At 43.3% G+C, this 24966-nt stretch overlaps 1 long non-coding RNA gene across 1 annotated transcript in view; it reads left to right on the top strand.

Annotated features, from left to right (window-relative positions):
- The window catches only part of LOC148223304 (uncharacterized), a 33972-nt gene extending 22264 nt beyond the window's left edge, over positions 1 to 11708 (top strand). Inside the window, exon 5 of the long non-coding RNA XR_015804415.1 lies at positions 11179 to 11708. This is a non-coding gene — a long non-coding RNA (uncharacterized LOC148223304). The remainder of the gene's footprint in view (positions 1 to 11178) is intronic.
- Positions 11709 to 24966: the final 13258 nt, after the last annotated feature.

Consider the following 24966-nt stretch of genomic DNA (forward strand, 5'->3'; position numbering starts at 1 on the left):
CAGGACAACTGGTTTTGAGTCAGCTGCTCTGTCATCAGTTTTACGTGGAAATTTGGGCAGAGAGCTTCATTTCACCTATTCTTGGCTCCTCATTTTCAAAGCGGGGGCAGTAACATCTTTCTGTCTCACAGGCGTGGGAATACAGGACAGCTTGTGAGGCTTGGTCATTACTGGTTTGGAAGTAGGACAAATCCACCTGTTCTCCTGTTTTTACAGATGGCAAAGGCAATGTGGGGAGCTGGCTTTGTCAGAGGCTGTTCTAGAAGTGATGGACTAATCAGTGTAGTCTGGGAATAGCATGTTCTGATGCCAGATCCCTGCTTTGGCCATCCTGTTGCTGTCTCTGCTATGCTTGGCTTTGTTTCTGGGGTGCAGAGGATTTTCACCTGCGGGAGTAACTGGAAGTAAAAACCTCTAGTTTCTCTCTTTTGCCAGATGTATTTTTTTCTTCCTGGAACGATTTCAGATTAGCTCAGTCATTAGACTCTGTAATTCCTTTAAAAAAGCTTTGTTTTTGCTTTCACATGCTGACAACATGCTGATGCTTGTCACTTGACTTGGCTGCGTAGCACTTCCCATGACCCCAGTAAGATATTTTGGAAAGGATATTAAAACAAGCATAAGTTGGCCCTGAAGAAGAGCATGTTCAGTAAGTGTGTGTTGCAAGCACTTACGTCAAGGAAGCTACAAATCTGTGCAGAACTTTTCTGTCCCTGAAAACCTTGTCATGAGGTAATTTCTGAGGTGCTGACTGCTGACACAAAAAGACCTTGATGCTGTTTATGCAAAATCTGGTTGTCCTTCCCTCTAGTATTTACAGCACCCTCATGGATCCCAAATAACCTTGTTGATCCCACGGACCAGTGGAACATAGGAGGCTTTGCTCACATGTCTCTTGGAGCATTGCACATCTGCCTGGTACCACACAACTTTGGGTTCTGCCACACCGTTGGTTTGCCTATTTAAATGTTACTGACAAAGCTGCATGTGGTCAAAAAATGTGTGTCCATTTTTATCACTGACCAAAGGAAAGAATAATAAATACAAAGATATGAAAAGAGTTAAATCCAGAAATATGCGCGGATTACGTTTTTTGCTCCACCTTACCAGATTTTGTTTTAATTTTGCCAAAGACTGCAGTACCCGATTGCTCAAAATGATTGATTAGTTTATGTAAAAACAAGCAGATTGTTTTGTCTATCTATGGCTGAATGTAGACTGATACATTTTTTGATGTTTCTGTAACAGGATGTTTCATGTTTTGCAGACTGGGTTCCTATGCAGAACTGGCTAGCAGTTACAGCTGGGTTTCCCAGTCCACACTAGGGCAGATCCTTTGGTGTGAGACACCCACATCCAAGCCTCCTTTGGCACAGGCTGATGCCCAGGTGCTTCAGTCACCAGGGAGCCTACATTGGGTTTTGTTGATGAAATGGAGGATGGCTTCAGAAGAGAAGCCTGAAATAGCCGGGAGCATGTCTGATGGTTTGTTGATTGAGACCCTCTAAGGGGAAGGGTAATGAGATAGAAGTACATGAACCTGGGAGTGTCTCCTACACGATGAACAACCAGTGCTGGGGCTACTCTGCCTTCTGTCTCTGCTGGAGCTGCTCCTCTTCATTTCCACTTACTCCTAAGATCAAAGTGGGTTCCATGGCCAGGTGCTTAGCTCAGCCCAAGTGGTACCACCTTTCTTCTGTAGCTTGTGAAGAGTTTCTGTTCTTTTGAGAATCTAGCCATTCTGTCTGATTCCTTTGGCTTTTGTAGAAAATGCCTCCCAAGGGAAATTACTTGATTTCCACCTAATAAAACATTTCACTTAATCTGAAGCCAAATGTTTCCAGTTTGCCAGATATTCCGAAAGAAGTAATTCTCAGAGGGACCCACAACAACACTTCCTTTTTGGTTTTTTTTCCATGACAGAACAGAATTAATTAACTAGTGCCTCACCTCCTCTCACGCTAAAGGCGAGGTGGCAAAAGTGGCAGCACTATGTGCCCTTGCCTTGCAAAATGTGCTCAGGCTGAGGCAAACACTGGGGGCAGTGATAAGGGAGCACCCTCGGACCCCGAGCTCATATTTGAGTGAGTCACACCTGCCTGTCTGCTTCCCAGTGAAAAAGCAGCCCTGAAATAAGAGATGTGAATGGTTCAGAGGTTCAGGGCTGAAAAACGGATGAGTTTCACAACATTATCTGTCCTTTGGGCACCTTTCTCTCTACCCACTGGCAGCTGAACTGCTCCTTTCACATGCCCTGGGGCCACTGAAGTGCTCCTTCTTTCCACTTGTCTGTCTTGCTTGACCAGCATGAAGGACTGAAGTTCCTGCTGCCATGACCTTCCTCCAGGCACCACAGAAAGTGTCCAAGGAAGGACCTTGGCTCAGTTACATTCCTGCCCTGCAGCTGCTGCCTCTGGCTGTCTTGTTTCCCAGCAACTCTGCCTGCAGGCATGATGCCTGTCTGTGTTATGGGGATACCTTCACCTCAGCCCCAAATCTGTGATTTTACTCTTCAGTCTTTACCCTCCTGATCTGTCATTTGGGCCGTGATAACACCCCTATGCTCCTCAGGAGGGCTAAATGAGGGAGAAGAGGGACAAACTGTCCTCCAGCAAAGCAGGAACATAAAGCTGGAGCTGCAATTGCAGTTAGAGAGCACATAAAAGCCGTAATTTCTTTGCCAGTGCACAGCCCAGAGACAAAGCCTCTGCAAAGCCCTGCTGGCAGCCACCCCAGACAGAGACATCTGCATGGCACAGCCCCACAGGGGTGCAGAGCAGAAGGGATGATATGTCTCTACTCTGCAATTAAGGCTCCCATTTTGTCACTTTTATTCCCTTCTTGTGGAAGTCAGTAAAACGTTCTGCTTTTTCCAGCTCCCACCCTCAGTGCAGTGCTTTATGGTGCTTGAGTGTTCCCTCCCCACTCTGCAGAGTGGCTGCCACCACATCCCCCTGTCCCCACTGTCCTGGCAGGGCTGGGTGACCTGCCACCCTGCCTGCCTTCAGCTGAGCCATTGTCTTCCAGCTCTCCTTACTTCTGCTGCGAGGCACTGACCAGCACAGGACCCTGCTTCTGGGAAACCACTGCATGCAGCCTTGCTCTGAGGCACACTGCAAAGCCTTTAATTATGTTTATTTGCTTCTTGGGCTTGGAAGAGCTGTCCAGGCCTTTCCCCATTTCTTGTTATTTTTTAAGAATTTTTTGGGTGAATCCTCTCTTCCTATGTGTGTGATTTAAAGCACTCTGCTGCCTGTCCAGCTTTCCTGTTCCACCTGATGCTGTGCTGCCAGGGCAGGCCAAAGTGCTAAACTCTGAGCAGATGGGCTGCACTGCTCAGCTGATCAGATACACACCAGCTGCTTCTGGGATGTTCTTGATATGTTGTGATTCTATGATTGCACAGAGACTGAAATCTGGACAGACCCTGGGAAGAAGTCAGGTCTGCTGCGCTTCACCATCCCATTACATCAATGTGTTGCAGGTTTTCTAGTCTGCAAGATGATGTTGTACATCCTTTTATCCTGCTTCTTTGTACCCCCACATACAAAGATCATCTCCAATAAGAGCTGTATTTCTCAGCATCCTAAATGAGGAGCCACCAGGCAAAATGAGTCACTGGTGCAATTTTCCATAGCTTAATCTAAACTTTTAGGGCCTGATTTCATTATTATTGCTTACTTTAAGTGGTTTCTTCCTTCATGCTGAAATCAGCAGGATTTCTTGTTCACTTGGGTGGAAGATTTTTTAAAAAACACACAGGTTGTTTCAAGTCAAGATTCAATTAGGGGAATGAAGTACAGGGAGAAGTGCTGGACAGGTAAACAGAGCTGGTGATGAAAGCTGGCTTCAGGTAACCTTTCCTCTGTTGCATGTTCTTTTGTGATACTTAAACACTTCAGTGATTTAATAACTTCTGTGAACTCCAGGCTGATGGGCTGGCATGCAGTAGGATGGAGAGGTGGCATTAAGTAGGCAGCTAAGAAATGCCATGTCTCTTGTGGAAATGTGAAGATTTTGGAGAGCAGGGAGTTAGTGCTGTTCCTTGCATTTCCTTTTCCAAGAAATCTTCACTCAGGAAATTGAATAAATTCACCAGACCATCGGAGCTGAGTACTCCAGAAAAAGCATTTAGGTGTTTGAAAGTATCCAAGGACCTGATACCCTTTCCTCACACATCACAAAATGGATCTCTGTGATTTCTCAGGAAGTGTACAAGGATGCCATTATGCCATGTAGAAAGAAAATCAGAAAAGCAAAAGCTCAGCTAGAACTCCATCTGACCATTGCTGTGAAAGATAATAATTATAGTAGATTAACCATAAAAGGAGGGCCAAGGAGAATCTATATTCTTCGTTGGATAGAAGATGGGAGTAAACAGTGTCACCAAGGATAAGGAAAAAGCCAAATTATGTGTTTCTTAATGCCTTCAGTGCCTCAGTGTTTAAGGGTGGTTATCCTTAGGGCAACTGGCTCCCTGAGCTGGTAGACAGGGACAGGGAGCAGAACAGACCTCCTGCAATGCTCACAAGTCTGTGGGACTGAATGTGCTTCATCCAAAGGTACTGAAAAGGGCTTGCTAAGCCACTCTGAATCATTTATTAACTGTCCTGGCTTACTGGGAGGGGCCCAGATTACTGGAGGTTGGCCAGTGAGATGCCCATCCACAAGGTGTGCCAGAAGGAGGATCCAGGGAGCTACAGACGTGTCAGCCTCACCTTGGTGCATGAGAAGGTTACAGAACAGATCATCTTGAGTGTGTGATCACACAGCATACACAGGAAAACCAAGGGATCAGGCCCATCCAGCATGGATTTTGACCAGCCTGATTGACTTGTATGACCAGGTGACCTGCCCAGTGAATGAGGGAAAGGCTTTGGGTGCAACTAAGAACCAGACAAGAGGACATAGTCTTAAGCTGCTCCAGGGAAGGTTCAAATTGAACATCAGGAGGAATTTCTTCAGAGAAAGGGTTGTTAAACATTGGAATGGACTGCCCAAGGAAGTGGTGCAGTCACTGTACCTGGAGGTGTTCAAGATAACACTGGATGTGGCACTTAGTGGCATGACCTAGTTGAGAAGGTGATGATAGGTAAAAGGTTGAACTCAGTGATCTTAGAGGTCTTTTTCAACCGAATTTATTCTGATTTCCCAGCATCACAGATCATTCCCTTTCTCTCCTGTCCTTTCTGCTAAAACAAAACCAGTCCTTCTGCAGGATGTCTTAGTATCATGGCCAGTCTGACTTGAAAAATATTCTAGTACTGAATGTTTCACACTTACTGCATTACATTACCTTTTCACTACTCACATCTAACTTTTTTTCCAGTTTAAGTCCTTTTCACTTACATTAAAAAAATCTTCTGCTTATTTTTGCCATATTTTCAGACTTAGGAGCATATCTTTTTTGTCTCTTAGCCAAATGGCAGATACAGCTCAATTCTGAGAGTCTGACTAGAGTTTGTTTCTCCTCTCTGAATTCACACTTTGATAATTTCTTACTAGCAATGTGCTACACACAACTAAGTGAAAGTATCCCAGAGAACATCATCCACAGATCTTATCCAGAAGGATTGTCCCTTCTGTCCTTCAGGGCAGGATGTATTTCCTCAGATTCTGTCAAAAAAACTTGCAGAATAGTTCCACTACCAGAGCCTTGACTTTTTTCAAGTTTAGCTGAGGAAGGCTTTGACCCTGCCAGATCTAGGGCAAGAGACACCTGGGGATACCAAATGAGGTCGTGGACCCCCACTGCACTTGCACCAGAGTACTGGTGAGTCAGGTTGGTTACTGTGTTCCCCAGTGAGCTCTGCCCTACTTTCTTTCCTTCCTTTATCCCTTTTTCTCCGTTCCTTTTCTCATGGCAGAAGTTGTTCAGGCCCTTTTACTTCAGTTAGTAACTGGTTTTTTTTTAGAGTTCAATCTTCCCATGCTGCAGAGATTTTTCCATGCTGGCTGTGACATCTCTCTGTATGTAGACCCCTTCTATTTCTGTAACCCTTGAAAGTGTGGGTGAAAATGGTAGAGTATATTCAAATATCTTGAGAAAGCACATAATAATAATAAAAAACTAACAAAAGATTAACAGAAAATTAAATGTTCTAACTCTCAAAATTATTAGATAATAGGATAGGTCAAAAACATGTCTGCCCCATCTTTTTTTTTCCCCCTCCACTTTCCTTATGTTCTATTTCTGTAGCTTTTAATCCTTATAATAGCTAATCCTTTGGGAGTAAGGATGAATCCCTTGAGACTAGTGGACTAGGAAGGCGTGCAGCTTTTCTTTTTCCTGAGGCAAATACTAACTTTACCAAGCTGCATAATCTCTGAGAATATTCTCTCTGGCAGCCTATATAACCCATAGGATCTCCCAGGTTGTTATTTGCAGTAGAAATTGTTGAGTGCAAAGGCTGTGTTTCAGGTGGAATGAGCCGTGGTTTTTAAGCTGAGGTGCATGGGTGATGAATAAGAATTGCCCTTGCCCATTATCCTGGGAAAGTGCATGCACTCATTGATATTTTTTGTGAGGGAGTAGCATCCCTGTCCTAGCTTTGGCCATGACACAGATGTTAATCTATACCACCTCACATGGTTGTTGAGGGTGGAGGAAAGGGACTCTCTGGGTTAATAAAAGAAAGGCATGGCTTCTGGCCAAAAAATGTGGTAAGCAGGGGGGAAGAGTAAGCTGTTCACCATTCTTCATTGTCTTGGGGTCTATGGAGAGCATTTTTGCATGTGAATCACCCTTTCTTTTGTATACTTTTGTAATAAACACTGTTACTGTTACTGTTTTGGTTTTTTTTCTTATATCATTGCTGTTTCCAGTAAACTGTTCTTATCTCATTCCATGATCTTCATCTTTTGTGTCCCAATTCTCGACTCCATCCCACCAGAGCAGGAACAGGGAGAAGGGGGAGCAAGAGAGTGGCATGTGATTTGAGAGTCTCAGCACGGGGACTGAACTGGGCAGCAACATTCCTAAACCATGACAAACACATAGGTGAAATCCAAACCAAAGGAGAAGGGGAGTAGAAGCTGAGCAGAAGGCAGGCTGGTTTAGGAAGAATAAAGTAGAAAAGGGAAAACTTTTCCCACCTGGTTTAGCAAAAAAGCAAAAGAGGGGTGATGAGGGGTGTGATCAGAGCCAGCTGAGCTTTTCCCAGGTTTGCAGGTGATGCCTGGGGGTCTGGCAGGTCCCCTGGGGACAGCAGCTGTTATGGCTTCCTCTTTGGCTCAGTGTAGACTCACAGCTGGAAAAGTCTCATGGGCTACTGGGGCTCTATCTGCTCCCTGTTTGTATTGTGATATGCACTGTGGGGCCATATGTGCAATGGACCTGTTGAAACACGGAGTCTCTGCAGAGAAAACATCCCCTGTGACTCGGTGCATTGTGCTATACAGAACAGGCAGAAAGCTGCTCCCTCTCAATAGAGCCTCGCTGGCTCAGACCTCCTCTGAAAATACAAAATGTTTCTTACAGCTGTAGGTTTGAAAAATATCTGTTCTTCTGTGTGTGTTGTCTTTAGGGATCTGACACGGACGTGTGAGTCTGTACATGGTGTACCACCTTCTACAATATTTACCAGGATCTAGAAAGCTAAAAGTCTTAGAGGAAAAGTTGTTCTTCCAGAGAGACTACCCCAGACCAGGCAGCTCTCAGAGATGGGGCTGAACTTGCCAAGTTCACATTCTCATACAAGGCTTTGTTATTGCTCCAACACAGTTGTATTTGGAAGAGGGCTTTGGGCAAGTTCTGCTTGCTCATTCTTATTGAGATCAACGTTTTCACATGCGTGTCCAAACTGTGGCCTGAAATTCTACCTCAGAGCCTGGCTCACAACCCAGCCCACCCAGGGAAATGGGAGTGAAATTCCCAACAACTGTGGCTGCCCTTAGCTTCCTGGATATTTATTGCACTCTCACAAACTAAGCGTGTTTTTTTCTTGGAAAAAAGAAAAAAACCACTCTCGATCTCTCCACACTGTACATTTTTTTCCTCTCAAACCAGTCAGATGTGATCAAAGCATAACCTGGTTTGACAAAGCATTTGTGAACTTGAGCAGACCTTGCCTTCACTACAGCTTGCAATGAAACCCAGAACCAGGAGCTCGTTGCCTGGCTCCAGCCTGGGTTTCCCTCCCCAGCTGGGATCAGTGCAGCCCCAGCCACTTGGGTTTGATTGCTGCAGATGCAAAGTGGGAAACAGGCTTTCAACCCCTTGTGTTCCCAACAAACACAAAAGGGGTCCTGTGGCTTCAAAGGGCAGAGGGTTTGGATGGGAGTCACAGGAAATTTGCAGGGGGAATTCTGGTGGAGCTAGGTTTGTACCGGGGCCAAGAGCATTCCTGGTGCAACACTGTTGACGTCAATGCCTTATACATTCAGTGTCAGATCCTCATTTGTATTTTCTCCTGAGCTCACAGGGCCTGGCATCTAGTTTGTGCTTTTGTTACAGCAGCTGTTACTGGTCTGGCTGCCTCAGTAATTTCCCCAGTCCCTGGAAAACCCACCCTTGAGCCCATCTCTAGAGCTCTGTGATTGCCCTCTTAAGCACAAGCTTCCCAGATTGACTCCCTCTCCACCGACCAATTCATCTAATGATCCCCTTCTTGGTGCTAGCTTGTTTTGAATGCAGAAATTTGGCCATTGCAATTTGTTCCATTCTTTAAAATTCCAAAGTCATTGAACAATGATGAATAGAAATAGCCTTAATTCAAATTCAGCAGTGAACAGAGGCAGCCTCTCTGATTGACCTGGCATGTATGACTATCTTTTCTGAAAAAGTGAGGCTGTGGCCCCAGAAATTCAGCTGCTTCAGAGAAGTCAGGCAGGAGGCTCCTCCTTGTCCAGTACTGCAGCAAGAACTGCTTGCAGGCACTTTCTTGAGCAGTATACAGGTGAATTATTGGGAGATTTTTTCAGTGGGAAAAAATGAAACAAAACCACTGACTCTTAGGAAGGAAAAATGGATTTTCCTTAGTGGAAGTGGATTAGAACAAGAAGTATGTATCAGCGCCTTATCAGTGCAGCACTCTAGCACAGAAATTGCCACAGTGCCCTAGACAAAAGGTTTGTCATTGAGCCCAGCTTTTATTGCTTCAGAGGACACCACAAAACACCATTTGAAATGGACATTGGGAAGAACTATATTAACAACCATGTTTGATTATGGAGAGTACCTCTGCTGTTTCCATAAATCTCTGCTGGATACTTTTGCATTCCTTTGAGCCTTATGTCTCAAGCAAGATCTCAAGACAAGGGTCGTGTCTTTCAAATTCCTGTGGAGCTTTACTTTATTGTGAGGTCATTAGGGATGCCTAAGTGATCTCTTACATGGGCATGCTTGTGTCTGCCCTCTTCTATTCTTGCTCATGTGTTTTCTTTTGTTTGTAAAATAACCTTTTCACGAGATACCTCTCTATGTTTTTATATGGATTTTCAAATCTTTCTAGTTGCTCCTTCATAAATTTCAATTTTGTTTTGGCTGTTTCTTCTGAACAAAAAATGAACAGTGTTACTTCAGTGTAGGTGGTTAATTTTGTTCTTAAAACACCAGCAAAGGCAGTTTGCCCAGTTTTCTTAATAAGTTAAGGACCTTCTGAAACTCTTACAGTTGCCTTTTCTTAATGTCAGGGTAAATTATGTGCTTCCTAGTTCAGATACCTCTATGCCAAAAATGACTGCTCATGCCAGATTTCCACCTGCTGCATTTTTGCTTAAATGGTTATTTTGAAATTATCTGGAGGAGCATTCCTATCCCAAAATCACCTACTTTTAGGGAAACCTGTTTATGCCTCTCTGAGAGTAACCCACAGACATTCCTGCTTTCTAGAAGGGATATGACTACGAAGATGTTTTGGTTTCATGGAAAGTAAATTAAAGCTAAAACTCCCTGAAGCAACACAACAGATTGACTCAGAGTCCGTGGATACCTTGTTATCTTAAGGCAGCCCTGGAATGATGGACAATCTTTTTGCTTCTGTCATCTTCTTGACTCTTTTTGGAGTCATAGCAATCAAGCTCTCATCTGATATTGTTTAGTGGCATGTCTCAATCATGTTCTCTGGGGCAGTTCTTTTCTATAGAGAAACCACCACCGCTTCTGTCCCATTGAACACATCAGAAAGTGAAGTTTAGGGGAGAGATGGCATTCATTGCCTTCTGATCTGTCGATTAAAGGTTTAATTCCTTTCCACTTACCTTAAACAGTTTAAAAGAGATTGTTTCATTATTAAAGTAAATTATTAGTTCTGGAGGTTGCCTTGGTAGGTCTCTCTTAAGTTTCTTCTCCAAAATTCTGTGAGGTACAAATTGACTTGTACTCAAAATATTTGCTGTGGTTAACTGTAGAGAGGACCTGTGAATCTAGAATCAGACCATGGTGGGAAAAAAAAGAGCAGTGAGACATGGTCATGGAGAAATTAAGAGAATTCCTATGAATGGAAGACTTCCTATAAGAGGCCACACAGTATTACTTGTTCATCCCTATTTGTCTCCCTGGAAATTTTTAGGTTGTGCTGGAACACAGCTTTTTCACATTCTTTTCTGTCTATCATGTCATCCTTTTCCTCTGCCCCCTTCCCCCATCTCTAGTATTTGTGTTTGAGTTAAAGCTGGACACAATGGGAGAGATATTTGGGTTCCCCACTCCTCTTCTTCCATGATCTCTTATTTATGTGTGTAAATATTTTGTTTTATTGATGCACATTTGCCAGGGAAATACTGGGCTCAGCTCCAGCCAGTCTCATTTCTCTCTTCCATCTTAAGACATTCCAGACCTAAACAGCATAAGCTTGCACAGCTAAATATTTAGGAGAAAGCAACAAATCTGTATCACCAAAAAGCTCTAAATATCCCTCAGAATAAAATGATATAACTTAGTATGTGCAGAAGAAGAAATATCACACCATTTCTATGAAAAGTCTTGGATCAGATTAGGAAAGGTTTATACTTAAACTACAGATCATTGTAATCAACATAGCATCTCACTTAAGTCTGATATCAGAAGTAAAACATCACCATACTCAACTCACTTCTAACCCCAGAGCACTGAAATACCAGTGCTGCTGACTTCCTAATTGTGTAGGATCCCAGACCCCTCCTAGCACAGATCAGCTTCTTTCACTGAAGATCAGCATCTTTATGATGTTTCCTTTCATTCCTCTTTTAATCTTTCAGTACTTTCTATCAACACGGAGAGGAATTCTGGACAAGCATGCTTCGTTTGGAGCACAGGCACTGTACTGCTCATCTTTGCCGAGACAAACATCCTGTGAGTGCTGAACCTGACACCAGCGACTTTGTCTGCAAAAGTTTCTGAAATTCTAAACTTCTCATAGAAGTTGGTGCGGAAGTTTGCCAAAGGTTGCCACAACCCATAGGAGTGGTGAACTTCAGCAGAAAATAAAGAATATGAATGGGACTGTCTGCCTTGCTTATCCTGCTGCATCTAACTTCAACAGAAGCTGTGAACCAGAGCACAAAGTCTTAAAAAAATACTGGAGGTTTGGAGTATCTTCTTTGTACTTTAGTGCTTGTATGAATCAAGCCTTCAGACTGGACATATCTTTGAAAGCAGCTCTTTTTCCTCTGCTGCCACATGGCCTAGCTGTGAAGGCAGTAGACGAAATGAAAGCAAATGGGATTCTGGAGAAGGAGGTTCAATTTATCCCCAGTGATGCTGGAGTAAATAAATATGGAGGATCCTTCATGTGCAAATGTGTGAGTGAGACAACGACCAGCTGCCTGTCTGTGCTTGCTCTGTCTGGTAGTGGCTGGAGCATGCTGCACCCTCCAGTTGCCTCCTGCCCATGGTAAAGGTTTTTAGAGCTTCTCTCACTGGGTAACACCAACTCTGTATTTAATCAGTTTCCTACCACCTGGCACAAGGCCTTGAAGTGGTTTGGGAGAGGGAATATAAACACTGCACACCTGCTTCCAGCCTCTGCCCAACATACAGTCCATCACACCAGTGCTACCACTGGGTTTGTTTCTGGGCTGCAACCAAGTGTTGAGACAGGGCTACAGGTTACACAGGCGTGCAGTATCTTTGCACCAGCCCAGGCACAGAAATGTACTCTTTAGCTCCTCAGTTTATGGGAAATATCTGAAGTCTGGTCACATACAAATATTCCCAGTGGATAAGAGGGAGGAAAGAGCTAAGGCAAAGTCTTGACTGACTGCAAATGGGAGAAGAAATGAACCAGCACTGCATGGCCAAAGTCTGGATTTTTCTATCAATCTTGTGGTTACTTTTGCTTTCTTTAATACCTCAGCTTTATGGAGATCAGTGTTTATTTATTAATATTTAAATCATTTTTGAGTATTTTCTAACTCAATATTTTTATAGAAAATAGACGCTGGTTTAATTTCTAATTTTATTTCTTGGAATAGGGACACACAGACATCAAGAAATTACACATTTTTCTGTCTATTAATATACATATTTTTCTTTTAGCTGAGCACCTGATGGAGAAAAAAAATATGAAAGATGCAAATAAAAGTTCTTTTCTTCCCCCCTTCTTGCAAATTGTTCTGTAAATAACTATGGTTGGTTTTAGACTGGAGCCAGACCTTGACCACTTAATCAGTGGATCAGCTGTGCCTTTTCCCCAGCATCACTTGTGAGCATCTGGCATATTCTCTACGTGGGACATGCATGTGGCTTGCACCTGGGTTTGGAAGTGAGACAGCAATAATCTTGCTCTTCCCCCTGTGGTTTGGAGCACAAGAGAGTGCCTGGGCACGGCTAAGGTGACTCCTGCTTGGGCACCCGAGTCTTCTATGCCTTCCTCTCCTGGAGATATGTAAGTGACAGACAACGCTGCCTCTGGGGTACCGAGTGACCACTGCCATTTAGCAAAGTCCCTGCGCCAAAGGTCAGTAATGCAGATGAAATGTGCAGTGGTTTAAAACTAGCTGCTGTTATTAAAGTAGATTAACATTAGCTTAAACAGAGCCAGTGCTTTCTGGAAGAGGTATCCTTCTGTTTGCAGACAAAGAAGTTCAAAGTATGCTGACAAGGGGAGCTAGTTTGGAAATTGTGATGTCTTTCTGAATATAACTATACTCTGATTTCTTTCGTTTTGTATATTTGAATTGAATGAAGCTTAAGGAGTTTCATGGAGATAGAATGAATGAAATCCTGTCAGACTGAAGCAGCCTGGGTACAGGCAGAACATATTTCAATGTATGCTGCCTTTGCTTGCCAAAATATTTCTTTCTTCTAATTGGAAAAAGGCGAATTCTCTTGTGGGACAAACAGCCTGCTTGAGTCATGATCTCTGGGCTAGCAACAGACTTAATGGTTTTTCTGTTAGGTACTCATCATTCCTAAATAACTGACTTGAAATGGAATTAATTTCCTTCATAAATGTTTCTGTAATTTTGGTCACTTCTGAGTGAAAGCAGCTTCACTCAAACTGAAAAACAGGAAAGCAGAGAGAAGATGGCAATAATGCACACATTTCAACTTGAAATTAATGTGTGTATTCCTTCATAATTACCCTACTCAGCTGCAGTGGAGCCAAAACTGCAGAAGAGAAGTGGTGAAGGCACATGAACTAAATGTGAACAGTAGGGTAGACTCAAGTTTGGGTTCAGTTAAAACAAAATCTCTTTAGGGTGAGGATATTCAAGGAGTGTACAGTCAGGTGACAGGACAGACTGAAAGGTTGAGAAATTGGGAAAATGATGTGAAGACTCTTCTTCACAAGTCTTTGACTTGCAGGTGAGATCACGCTCCTTCTCTCCCACCTGTTCTTGATTTACAAAGGATGAAGGCTGCTACTATGGTCTGGGTTATAGGCATCTGACTCAAATTCAAGCCAAGCAGCTCACATCTTTAATACTAGTGAGCTCTATTTCCTTCCATCTGTCAGGGAGGGTGGTGATGGTCCTGGACATGTTCCAGTAGTCTGGAGGGGAGATTTAGGTGGAAGTGGCCCCTACTCAGTTTCAACTCCCATGGCACAAAAGCAGTTCCCTTTCTGAAGTCTTGCCAGATGCATTGAAGGCTTAAATAGAAAGTGAAAAAATTTCTTATATCTCTTGCAGTCACCCACCAGTTTTAAGCTGTGCAATGGTGGCAAGTCGCATGGGGAAATCTTCTTTTGCTGGCTGAACATGACATGCCCTTTCTGGCTGCACTCAGGGTATGAGTACCCTGACTCAGTTCACTGCCACTGAACTTACCTACTATTTTAAGAAACAGCTTACTAAACCAGAGGAAATTCTTTTGCTCCCACAGTGTATCACATTTGGAAAGTGACCTCAACATGTCGGTAGCAGAGACTGGCTTTCAGTAGGCTTGAGACACACACCTGCAAAGGGTGCTGGGCCTCAGCTTGACAGAGCTTTATTAGCTTTGGAAAGAGGGTTTTCCAGTATTCCCTCAGGCTCTGGGGTGGGGATTTGCTGTGACAGTCTCTATCTAGTGACTATCTTTGCAGAAATCCTCTTTGCAATTCTGAAGTTAGAGGCTGAAAAACAGTACGCATTGGCATTCTTCAAGGCACCAACATCTGATTATTATTGACATCTCAACAAGTGAGTAGATGAACACCTGTCATTTGTAGACCTAGAAGTATTTTCTTACACGTTGCTAGAACCTTTTATGAAGTTCCCTAGAATGAATCATTGTTTAAAAACAGTTTAGTAAACATCATAGAGTTAAAATGATTTGAGCATAGCACAGTTCAAACTGAGACTGAGTTTTCAAAGAAAAGGTTTGCCAGAAACTGCAAAACAAATTGTTCTTTTCCTTACTGTAATGAAACACCTGTCAACCTCCAAAGAATCAGATTTTCAGAAATTTCTAGCAATAGCTGTGAATTCTGAATGTTCCCTTCCACCCCAGAAGGCATACACCTGATGATTGATAACTTGCACACATTCTGCTCTTTAAATACTGCAAGTAAGCCAAGTGACTCAAACCAAGGGCACAAGGACATGACCTCTGATTGGAAAAACCTTCCACGGGGCGGGGGGGGGGGGTGGGTGGGGTGATTCTCACACATGATTTTCTGAGAGCTCCTTGATGTAATCTGATGAACGTACCTGACAAAGTAAATAAAGACCACAGAGAGCATTTCCTCAGCCTTTTTCCAGAGTTATAACTGCAGCTCTACCCAGGATCATAGGGCAAAATCTGATTGACTGTCAGTCCATTTCTTCTTCCAGTAAAGTCTACAGGTAAGAGCAAACTATTACTATCTTACTCCACTTGTGTTTTGCTTCAGCTGTAAGATATGGAGAATAATTTTTGTTTCCTTTAGACAATGGGTGTAGTCAATTTCTGGGGCATTCTAGCTGTGGATAAATGAAACTGTCGTTACCATGAGGCGCTGACCTCTGAGAAGACATCCAGCATCTTTGGTTGGTATTTCTCCACAAGAAAAATCTTTGGTTAGTGTTTCTTTTGACCCGTGAAAAGTCACTGAACTGCCCTGTGCCTCTCTTTGTAAAGTGGAAACAAGCTGCATGACTCTGTGGTAATGTTGCAGTCATAAACACACAAGGAATTTGCCTGTTCTATAGCAGACAACGAGATTGGGGTGACCATGAACTGTATTTTTAAGAGTAATTGTTTCCATCTGCTAACCATTTTGGAATTGGACCAGTGTAGTGGGATGCATGTTGGTCAACTCACCGTTGTTTGACTGGTAGGGAAGAATACACTCTCTATTGGGATGGAGACACTGCATGTTGGACAAAACCAGACTCAGGAGCAACAGATCTAAGTAGTTTTGTGGCAGTGTCCTGGATGGGTCTGCACCCCTGTAATGTGCACTAGTGAGAAGAAACAGTGGTGGCAGAGATAATGAGGTCAGACTCAACGCTGCACACACAGAGTTGTGCTTTGAGGACTGGGATGGCTCATGATCAGTGTCAGAGGGAATGGGCCTCTAAGAGATTTGGGCTGGCTTTGTTTAGTACCACTCAACCCTAGGGTTGTCCAGGCACTGCTTAGATTCATGTCTTCATGCACCCTTGATGAAGTCCAGCACTAAGGGAACTGGCTGAAAAATATTAGGAAATATTTCTGAGCTATCACAGGAAAGGGATGATATTCCAAAAGCATAAGATAAGAGTGTATGCAGTGATAGATTTGAAGAAAGGAGAAAAGGAAGTGAAATAAACTAGGTAATAGTCACCACAGTTGCAATTTCTGGAAAAAGTGGGAAAAATGAGCTGTGCATAAGCATATAGAAAATAACAAAGTGGTAAGTCACAGGCACACAGTCACAGTCACAGACCTCTCAAGAAGAAATCCTATCAGAGCCACCTGCCCTCTGTTTTTTGACAGAGGAACCAACCAGGGAAGAAAAAGGAAATGTCCTATATTCTGACTTGGCTAAGGTTTTCCATGTTCCTTCACATGATACTCACAAGGCAGCTATGGACTCAGACCCCAAATGAAACTACAGGAATTTCAGTCACAGTCCCAAGGAAAAGTTTATTCACTGAACGTTCCTTGGAGCTTTGCATGAAATGGGAGGGAGCAATGAGGGGACTCTTGTCATTAATGGCTTCATAGGTGCAACAGAGATAATGCTTATCAAATGTGATGATGGTGTCAAGCTGACAGGCATACAAGCACCAGGGAGAACAGGGTCAGAATTCAAAGGGGTCTTCAGATGGTGAAGGACCAAATGAAATAATATTCAATTAACTATCCACTGCACAAATACAAGGTAGGTCACAGCTTGCAGGACAGCAAGAAGGTTTTAGTGATTTTTAGTGATCACAAAATGAATGTTTAAAATGCTTTGCTACTGTTAAGAGACCACTCTTATCCTGAGACAAACAGACATGAATACAGTCTCTGAAACAGCCTCCTTTCTCTGCTTCACACTGGTGGGTTTTTGGATTGAGTGTTATGTCTAACTGTGATTGCATGTTTCACGAAAGCCATAGAATAGTTTGAGCTGAGACAAGGAAAAAAACACTATCAGATGTCTAGAGAAGATATTCTCTACATTTTTTCAATTTGTTGACAAGGCTGTAAACTAACCTCTCAGCTTGTTGTGAAAGAAAGAAGAAAAACAATTTTCTGAGTCAGTGCTAGATAGGGTAAGAACTCTCCCTTACAACTTATATTGTAGCAGGAGAGATAAGGGTTAGCCTTCAGGAAGCCTTTCTCATTCCAAACCAAGTTGCTTAGGAGAGTCTGGGAGTCTTTTAAGTGAGATTTCAAAAACTTTGCATCTTCCAGGAATTGTCATGGTAGTGCTGCCACAGGTAGAGATGTAAATAACGAGAGAACAACAGGGAACCCAGACAGGATAGCTGTGCAAACCAGACAAGTCTTTGGGCAAACAAGTTTCTTTTCCAGTCTCAAGCTATTGGTAATCTTACTGTGGAACAGGCCAGAGAGAGTCCCTGCCAGTCTGTGCCAAGAGCAGGAGAAATCAATAAGAAAAGAGGTGTTTGTCAGTCTTTTTAGAAACCAAGTTAACAGCACCACCTGCACATTTCTGTTGACTGTTTCTGTCTTATTTTAGTCTGCAAATACTAATGACAGGTTGTGCAGCTGTTGGAACAAGAGGATCTTCTCTCCAGCTTCAATTTAGTGTCTGGGGACCACTGGTTTTAAAGAGATTTCAAGTTCCGGTTCCAGATCTGTGTGAGAAATTGGAAGGATTTCCAGTCTTGGGAGACTTGACTTCCATCCCAACCACTTCCACGTTTCTTTTCCTGACCAATTTTTTTCATCCATGAACTACTTTGAAAGGAAGATAAACTCTTAGCAGCATTGACAAATACCTATTTAGACCTATCAAAACCTTGTGCTAATCCAACTTCTGGTTATCTTTTCTTTCCAGACAGCAATCAATCCAGTGGGTTATTTTAATTTAAATATTAGCATAAAATTTCTGTCAGCCTTACTTAAAAATTTATTCCAGTGAGCTCAAAAACCATCCTCTCATTCATTCCCTTGCACAGCTGGACAGTGGTTGTTTCCCCAGCCTGCTCTCAGGAGGTTTGCATTAAAATAATATTTAAGAACAGGACTTTATTTTTGATCTGCATCAGGTTTAATGATAGCATAGCTGGATGAGACGCCAAAGAGTTGTGCAGATCAGGCAGTTGCCATTACACCAGGCCAGTGTTGACCCACGGGGTCTCAGGCTGTTTCCTGAGGTTTCCTGGTAATTACACAAGGACAATAATGTTCCTGGGAGCAGTTGCTGACTTTTTAAGGGCAACATCAATGAAGCTCTTGCACAAGAGCAGGAGAATGAGGAAAGGAGAATAGAAAGGTCTCTATCTCTCATGAACTGACGGCAAAAAAAAAGCTTAAAAAGAAAAAAAAGTATAAAAGAGTATTTAGTAAGAGTTGCTAAGAAACATCAATGACAATATGCGGGGGGACCATTCATTTTTGGGGATTGTATTTGGCTCAGGAAAGCAGAAGCTGAGCACAGCTGAGCTGGATGGATATATCGATGGTGTCTTTGTAGCTCTCTGATCAAGGCAAACAGTTACAAGTTTTGTGGCTCAGCCTCAGACACAAGGGCAACCATATGTGTTATCCCCATTTGTTATTCCCAGGCCTGGCAGAGCAGAAAAGAAGGCCAGGGTGAGGATGATGATCTGCTGTCAGTGCAGTGAGGCTAGAGCAGAAAAGCTGTGGGGTTCTGGCAGGACTGGGTTGCACTGGCAGAGCCCTGTGAAAACCAAGGACACCTGTAGCAGTGGCTGGGTTTAAAAATCTGCACTGATACCATCACCTCTCCCTAGAAAAGATTCTGTGTGAATGAACAGGTCCTTTTGGAGGACATTAGAAGTATTGACTGTTTGGCTCTTAGTTATGCTACAGGAAACAAGATCGCAGTTTTAGCTCACGTAGTTAACCCAGGCAAAATCAGTATAAGCTCCTCACTATTATAAATTACACAAATATAAATATTATAAAATACAGAAGAATTCTCACCCATGGTTTTATATAGAAATTGAATTCCAACTGTTTATTGTATGAGACCAAACATGGAGGTCTCTGTGTCTATCTTTAGCATCAGATAAGGGCAGTTAGCCTGCTCTTCCTTGAGTCTGGCTTTTCTCTTTTAAGGCAAATGCAACAGATCCTGAATATGCCTTACGTAAAACTAGAGAGACAAAAAAAATATCATGGCAACTGAAGGGCACAGTTCAATCACTCATCTGGACAGAAATGGGTTGGTACTGATTTTGTTGTATCATTACTTAAGGAATTTTTTCTCTTATATTTACCTTAGTGATCAGTGAATCTGAGTTTGGAGGCCACAGAAGGGACTGAGGGGTTTTTGGCTTGGTGTCTGTGGGTTTTGAAATGACCCATGTTGTCTTCCAGCAGCAGAGAAGGAGAAAACATTTGCAAAGAACTCCCAGACCAGAGTCAGCCCAAGAAGCAGCAATGGCCAAAAAAGAAAGAAACTAGACAAAAATGAATGCTTGACTAATATAAACAACATGTCAAGAGGAAAGCAACTTCCAGTGCCCATTTTCTAGCTAGAGCCAGTAGCTCTTCACTACTTCAACTCCCTTGAACATGGCTTTTCCTTGCAGTCCTCTTCCACTATCGGTGCCTAGGAAGAAACTGCAAACAGGGGTCACTTTGTCAGATGCCACACCATGTCCTTCATGGTGGAGCCTCTCAGGGTTTTTTTCTCTAGGGCAATGCAAAATCTCTGTGTTTAGAAAAGGAAGATTTCAGTAAGCCCTGTGAGGAATTTAAATGAACGTGTGAATCTGCAAGTGCTGAGTTGCTTTTGCTTGCATTGGCCTTGAGTGCCTGGCAAGCCTTAGTGGAGAACATGAAGCACTGCAAGAGCTCTCTCTGCATATAGGATGACAAGTGTCAGTGTCATATGGAAAGTTAAATTTATTTGCCCTTATAGATATATTTGGCTTGATTTCTTGCCTGTGGCATCAGTCACAGGGTGTTACTTAATTCTGAAGAAGAAAAGGCCCTGTCGCTCCTTAGTGGTGTGCTCATTAGTTTAGCAGAAATGCAATCTGCTCCTGCCCTGAAATTTGCCCCCATTTCATCTGTAACTTAAACACTTACAGAAATCATATTATGGCAGCTAAATCTACAGAAATTTAGATATCTTGAAGAAGAGAATGGTTTATAGGAACCTGCATCTATCCATTTCTTCTCTTGAATCCCTCTAACAAATTAATTTAGACACTTAGATTCCCCTTATCTCTGTTGGTTTTTAGTCACAGGGTTAACCAGTACTTGAAACACCCCCAGCCAAACCACCACTTCCTGCTCCAGGGAATGCCATTAAATATTTGCATTGGATGAGTAAGCAGACTTGGCTCTTATCAAAGAAATTTGCACACAAAGTGTGTAAACCACAATTCTTTAATCGTTTGTGTAGCTGTTACACTGACTTTGAGAGTGGAAAACACTTAGCACTTCCATTAGCTCCTTCTACCTGCTGTGGGACAGGTCCTGTGGGTCTGCTCAGAGTTTCATCGGAAACTCAATGCACTGTTTAATCATGTACAAAACTGACACTTGGGAAAAAAAGAAGAATCAGTCCCATAAAGTCTAGGAGCTGAATAGCTGAACTCTTTTTTTCTTCTGCAGTTTTCTCTGTCCAGCTCCACTTTACAAAGTATTTTTGAAGACTGTCCTACTGCCCTCTGTGGGCTTTACTGTGAAGTACCTTAAATAACCCTGTGGGCATATGCTGGGATATGATTCCCTCAGAAACTTTTTCTTCTCTTCTCTCATGCCCATGTGCTGCAGCTGCTTGTTAAAGTGATACCTTAATTTAGCAAAGCCAATGGTACACTCCCCACCCCTTCATTGGCCTGCCAATGCAATAGGAAGCCTAAGAGAAGGCATCTGTAATGGCTGTTTGGTCCTGCTGGTTCTGAAAGCCCGTGAGATATAATAAACTCTTCTCCAAATAAACATACAGAAATAGAAGAATTAGTAATAAGTTTGGAAGGAAGATCCTGGTACATGTGAGATCCTGCCTTATTTTTGGTTGAGGCGCTTTGTTTCAGTCGGCATTTTGTGGTTTTCAGGGGCTGGCCCGGGGTGTTTTGTAGGAAATTGAGTGGATTATGAATATTACTAATAAGCTTTATAACTAGAAAGTCTGTGAAGCAGAAAGGGTGTTTTTCATTTCTTTACAATAGTCATTTTAAAAAGAATGTAAAAATAATGGCTGTTTTGGCTTCAGCTGTTCAGTGCCTCTTGGCAATCTGGGGAATCAGAAGCAGAACAGAGAATTCCAGGGGGTGCTCTTCTGCACCATCACTGGCCAGAGCACTAGCTCAGATCCAGAGAAACTAGCAGAATTAAGAGTTTTAACTTACTCCTATTTGTCTGATAACATGGCTTAATATCATATTTTTTTTATTTCAACTAGCTACCAAACTAGGGAGATGCATGAAGTTTTTTGTCTCAATGGTGGATTTGGACTTTGATTTGTAAATTGAAATTATGGAAATTAATTTTTACTAGAGCCACTTGTTAGGAAATAGACGGCAGTCTGCTCAGCTTGTCTGGTTCCAAGGCAGTATGCAAATGGGCATCAGGTGGTTGTGGTTTTGGTCAGGTGCTTCTGGGCTTTACTTAAGTGCTGCCAGCATCCACTACATATCCTGGGGAAGTAACCTTCCTCTGATCTACAGCATTGTGAGAGCCAATTAGCATCCTTTTCTATGCTGGAGGCTCCTGAAAACCCTGGTGTTTTACTTGAGTGCAGCAGAAACTTCCCTTTACACCTAACCATGTACCGAACTTCTGGAAAACAGGCCTGCTGGGCAACCGGCCCTCCTGTTAAATGTCTCGCTAACACATTCCCAGCCTTCAGGGTCCCCCACGTGTCCTTCCCACCCGTCGGTTTCCACGCAAACCCACTGTGGCATGCGGAGGGAGGTAGCTGGGGCTGGAGCACCCTCTGCAGGGACCTTCCTTCATCCCGTCACGGCTCCGGACACGCCTGCCTGCAGGGACACATCCAGCCCACCGCGGCTTCTCCGCGCTGCCAAGGATGGAGCCAAAAGGTCAGGGAGGGGCTGCTGTGCGAAGCCTTGGCTCAGGGACCGTCAGCAGTGGGAGCTGCCCCATGCCTTCTCCTCCGGGAGGGGTTCTTTGGGAGAGGGAAGCAGCGTGACAGTGGAGATGCTAACCCAAATGCTGCTAGGTATTAGATATCCTCTTTGCAGCATGAAGGCATTTATAGTTTTAAGGCTTTATTATTATTATATCCTAGGCAATTACAAAATAATTTATTGTCATCTGTCATTGAACTGAGTTGCAAGGCCTCTATTAGTTTTGTAAAATTTTCCTTACCAAAACCATCATGATGGTTGTCATATTTCCTGGCTGAAGGCTTGATTCTCAATGAGCCCCTTCCTCTCAGCTTGCAGATGTGCTGGACACAAGCAGAAATTCTACAGCTTTCATTTCAGTGCTGTCTGTGACCGTGCCATTGAAGAAGAGATTTGACAAAACTTTATTTTAAATATCTTTGCTTATGGGCAATGGCAGAGGAGCACAGTCACCTGCTCCGATGGCCTGCAAAGTTTAGGGTAAGCATTATTTTCTTAGATTTAGCTGATCATCAAGTAGTTGTATTGATGCCTTGTAGAACTATAATAAGCTAAAAATAATTAAATAGTGAAGCTTAATATTATTTTTTAGAGGTGGTATGTTCAGGATCACATGTCATGGCTTGTTAGAAATTGAGTTGTGAAATGCACTTTGCTGGGAAGGAATGATGTTTAATGGAGGCACTTGGGTGTCATTGGCTGAGATGAAACTGAGGCATGAAATACTCTGAAAACAAGGAACTCCATGATGGCATTTGGTTTGCATTCCTTAGCTTGCTTCATGAAAAGGTAGAGAGGTTTTTGTTGGTTTGGTTTTTTTTTGTTTTGGTTTGGTTTTTGTTTTTCTTTTTTTACAAAGGAATATTAAAATAATTAGCCTGTCTTGGATACATCAGATTTAAGTGGCACCTATACTTTTGTTACTTAAATAGGTGTACAAAACGCTTCAGAAGATGAAGTCTTTCTTTTTGGTTTTGCAATTTTCAGTGGATTACTCTGTGCACATTTTAACATCACTTCTTATACTTTGGGAACACAGCCTCTCTTAATTCTCTTTTCCATTTGAACTGGAAGAGCAACTCAAAGGACTGGCAGGTGAAACAAGTATCTCAGCAATATAACAACACATTATATGCTCCCTCTCAAATCCATGTCTGTCTGATACATGATTGCAATGGAAGCCCTCAATTTAATTTTAAATATCAAGTTTCCACTTTACAAGGCATAAGAAAGTGAAAACAACTGAACCATGAAAAATAGTTCAAAATTTATATATTTTTTTTTTATATCACGCATCTAGGTTCCATTCCTTTTAATGTTTGCTTTTTGAAACAGTGGCTTTTCCTGATGCTGATACTTTTGAGAATACTCTGCTGCTGTCAGGCTAAGTTATGGCCCTCAGGTATAACAGGCTCCAGCCAAGCTTTCAGGCTTCTTTGAAAAGATTTTTAAAAAGACTATTCCATGCTGGCTTTAATCTATTTATATTTACTAAACTTCTATAGTCAATGACTCTATTCATTGTTGCCCTGGTTATTGTGTACTCCAGTATACAATCTATGTAAAAGTCCTTATGTAATTAAGTATGTACTTGTAGAACACAGAGTGCCATTCCCATGAAAGATGCCAGGAAAGTAAAAGCACATCTTATGGGCATGTGGAAATACAAACTAGTTCAGCAGACCACTAAAAAACCCAAACTACTCTCTGGTCATAATTTATTAAGAAAGGTAGTGTGATTTTTAAGGCTAAGTCTTTTATTTGTTTTTTTTGTTTGTTTTTTGATTTTTTTTTGGCTAGGTCTTTTTGCTACTTTTTTTTTTTTTATTGCCCCTGCCCCCAAGACAGTATTCAAAGTATTTCATTAAATTTAACAAAGATCAAGTTTTTTGTTTCCGTTTCGGAGACTGAGAAATTGAATCATAGAGGCTGTGAATGATTTATTAAAATCCAGAATGCAGTTGGATAAAAAACCTAGTGATGCAAAGAAGTACATCTTTTGGTCTAAGATGAAAATTACAAACTTCGTATGTGTTTCACAACCTATATGTTGGCCACAGGTGATACAAGATATGGACACACTATGTGTCATTCTGGTTTCCTCATTAATTACTGGTTTATGTTTGTACTTGCTGCCTTGGGGCGCAGTCCTTATCCTGCCACACTGGGGTCTGGACTGAAATTTCTGCACCGGTGTGGCACGGTGCTGCTAGCTGTGTCCTGCAGCGTGGCAGGATAGCTCGGGGAAGTCGAGTTCCGCAATTACAGATCCCTGCAGGGAATTCGAGCTGGTGTGCTGTAGAGGGAAAAGAAGAAATCTTGCATTCGCTCCCTACGGTCCTTTAGCCCAGTTAGAGATGTGGCAGTGGACGGAGTGGGTACTTGGAAGCTTGGCAGCTCACTGATGGAGGGGTGTAAACAAAGGAACGCACTGGTGTAATGCCTGCTCGCTGGGGACGGCCACACTGGAGGCACAAGTCCTTGGCTGGTGTCCAGGAGCGGCGGGCAGTGCCCCGTCCCCGTGCGTGTCCCCGAGCGCTGTCCGAGGGACGCGGGGACAGCCGCTGTCAGGGGCTGCCGTCGCACCCCCGCAGCTCTCGCCAGGCCGGGCCCGTCCCGGCCAAAGCGCCGCCAGCGCCCCGAGCCTGGGGGCGCGGCGGGAGCGGGGCCGGCCGCTGCACCGGCGGCACTCGGCAGCACCGCTCCCGGGGTCCCGGCCGAGCCGGGGCCGGCACCCGAGCCGGGGGTGGTGCGGGCGAAGCCGTGCCGGGCCGTGCCTGGCAGCGCCGGGCGGGGCGGGGCGGGGCCGCGGTGCCGTGAGGGGAGGCGCGGCTGTGGCGCGGCTGTGGCTCGGCACGGCCCGGCACGGGGGGATGCGGCACGGCACGGTCGGTGCTGCCTCCT

Source organism: Sturnus vulgaris, chromosome 6 (genome assembly GCF_052056855.1).
Source record: "Sturnus vulgaris isolate bStuVul1 chromosome 6, bStuVul1.hap1, whole genome shotgun sequence".
Taxonomy (NCBI): domain Eukaryota; kingdom Metazoa; phylum Chordata; class Aves; order Passeriformes; family Sturnidae; genus Sturnus; species Sturnus vulgaris.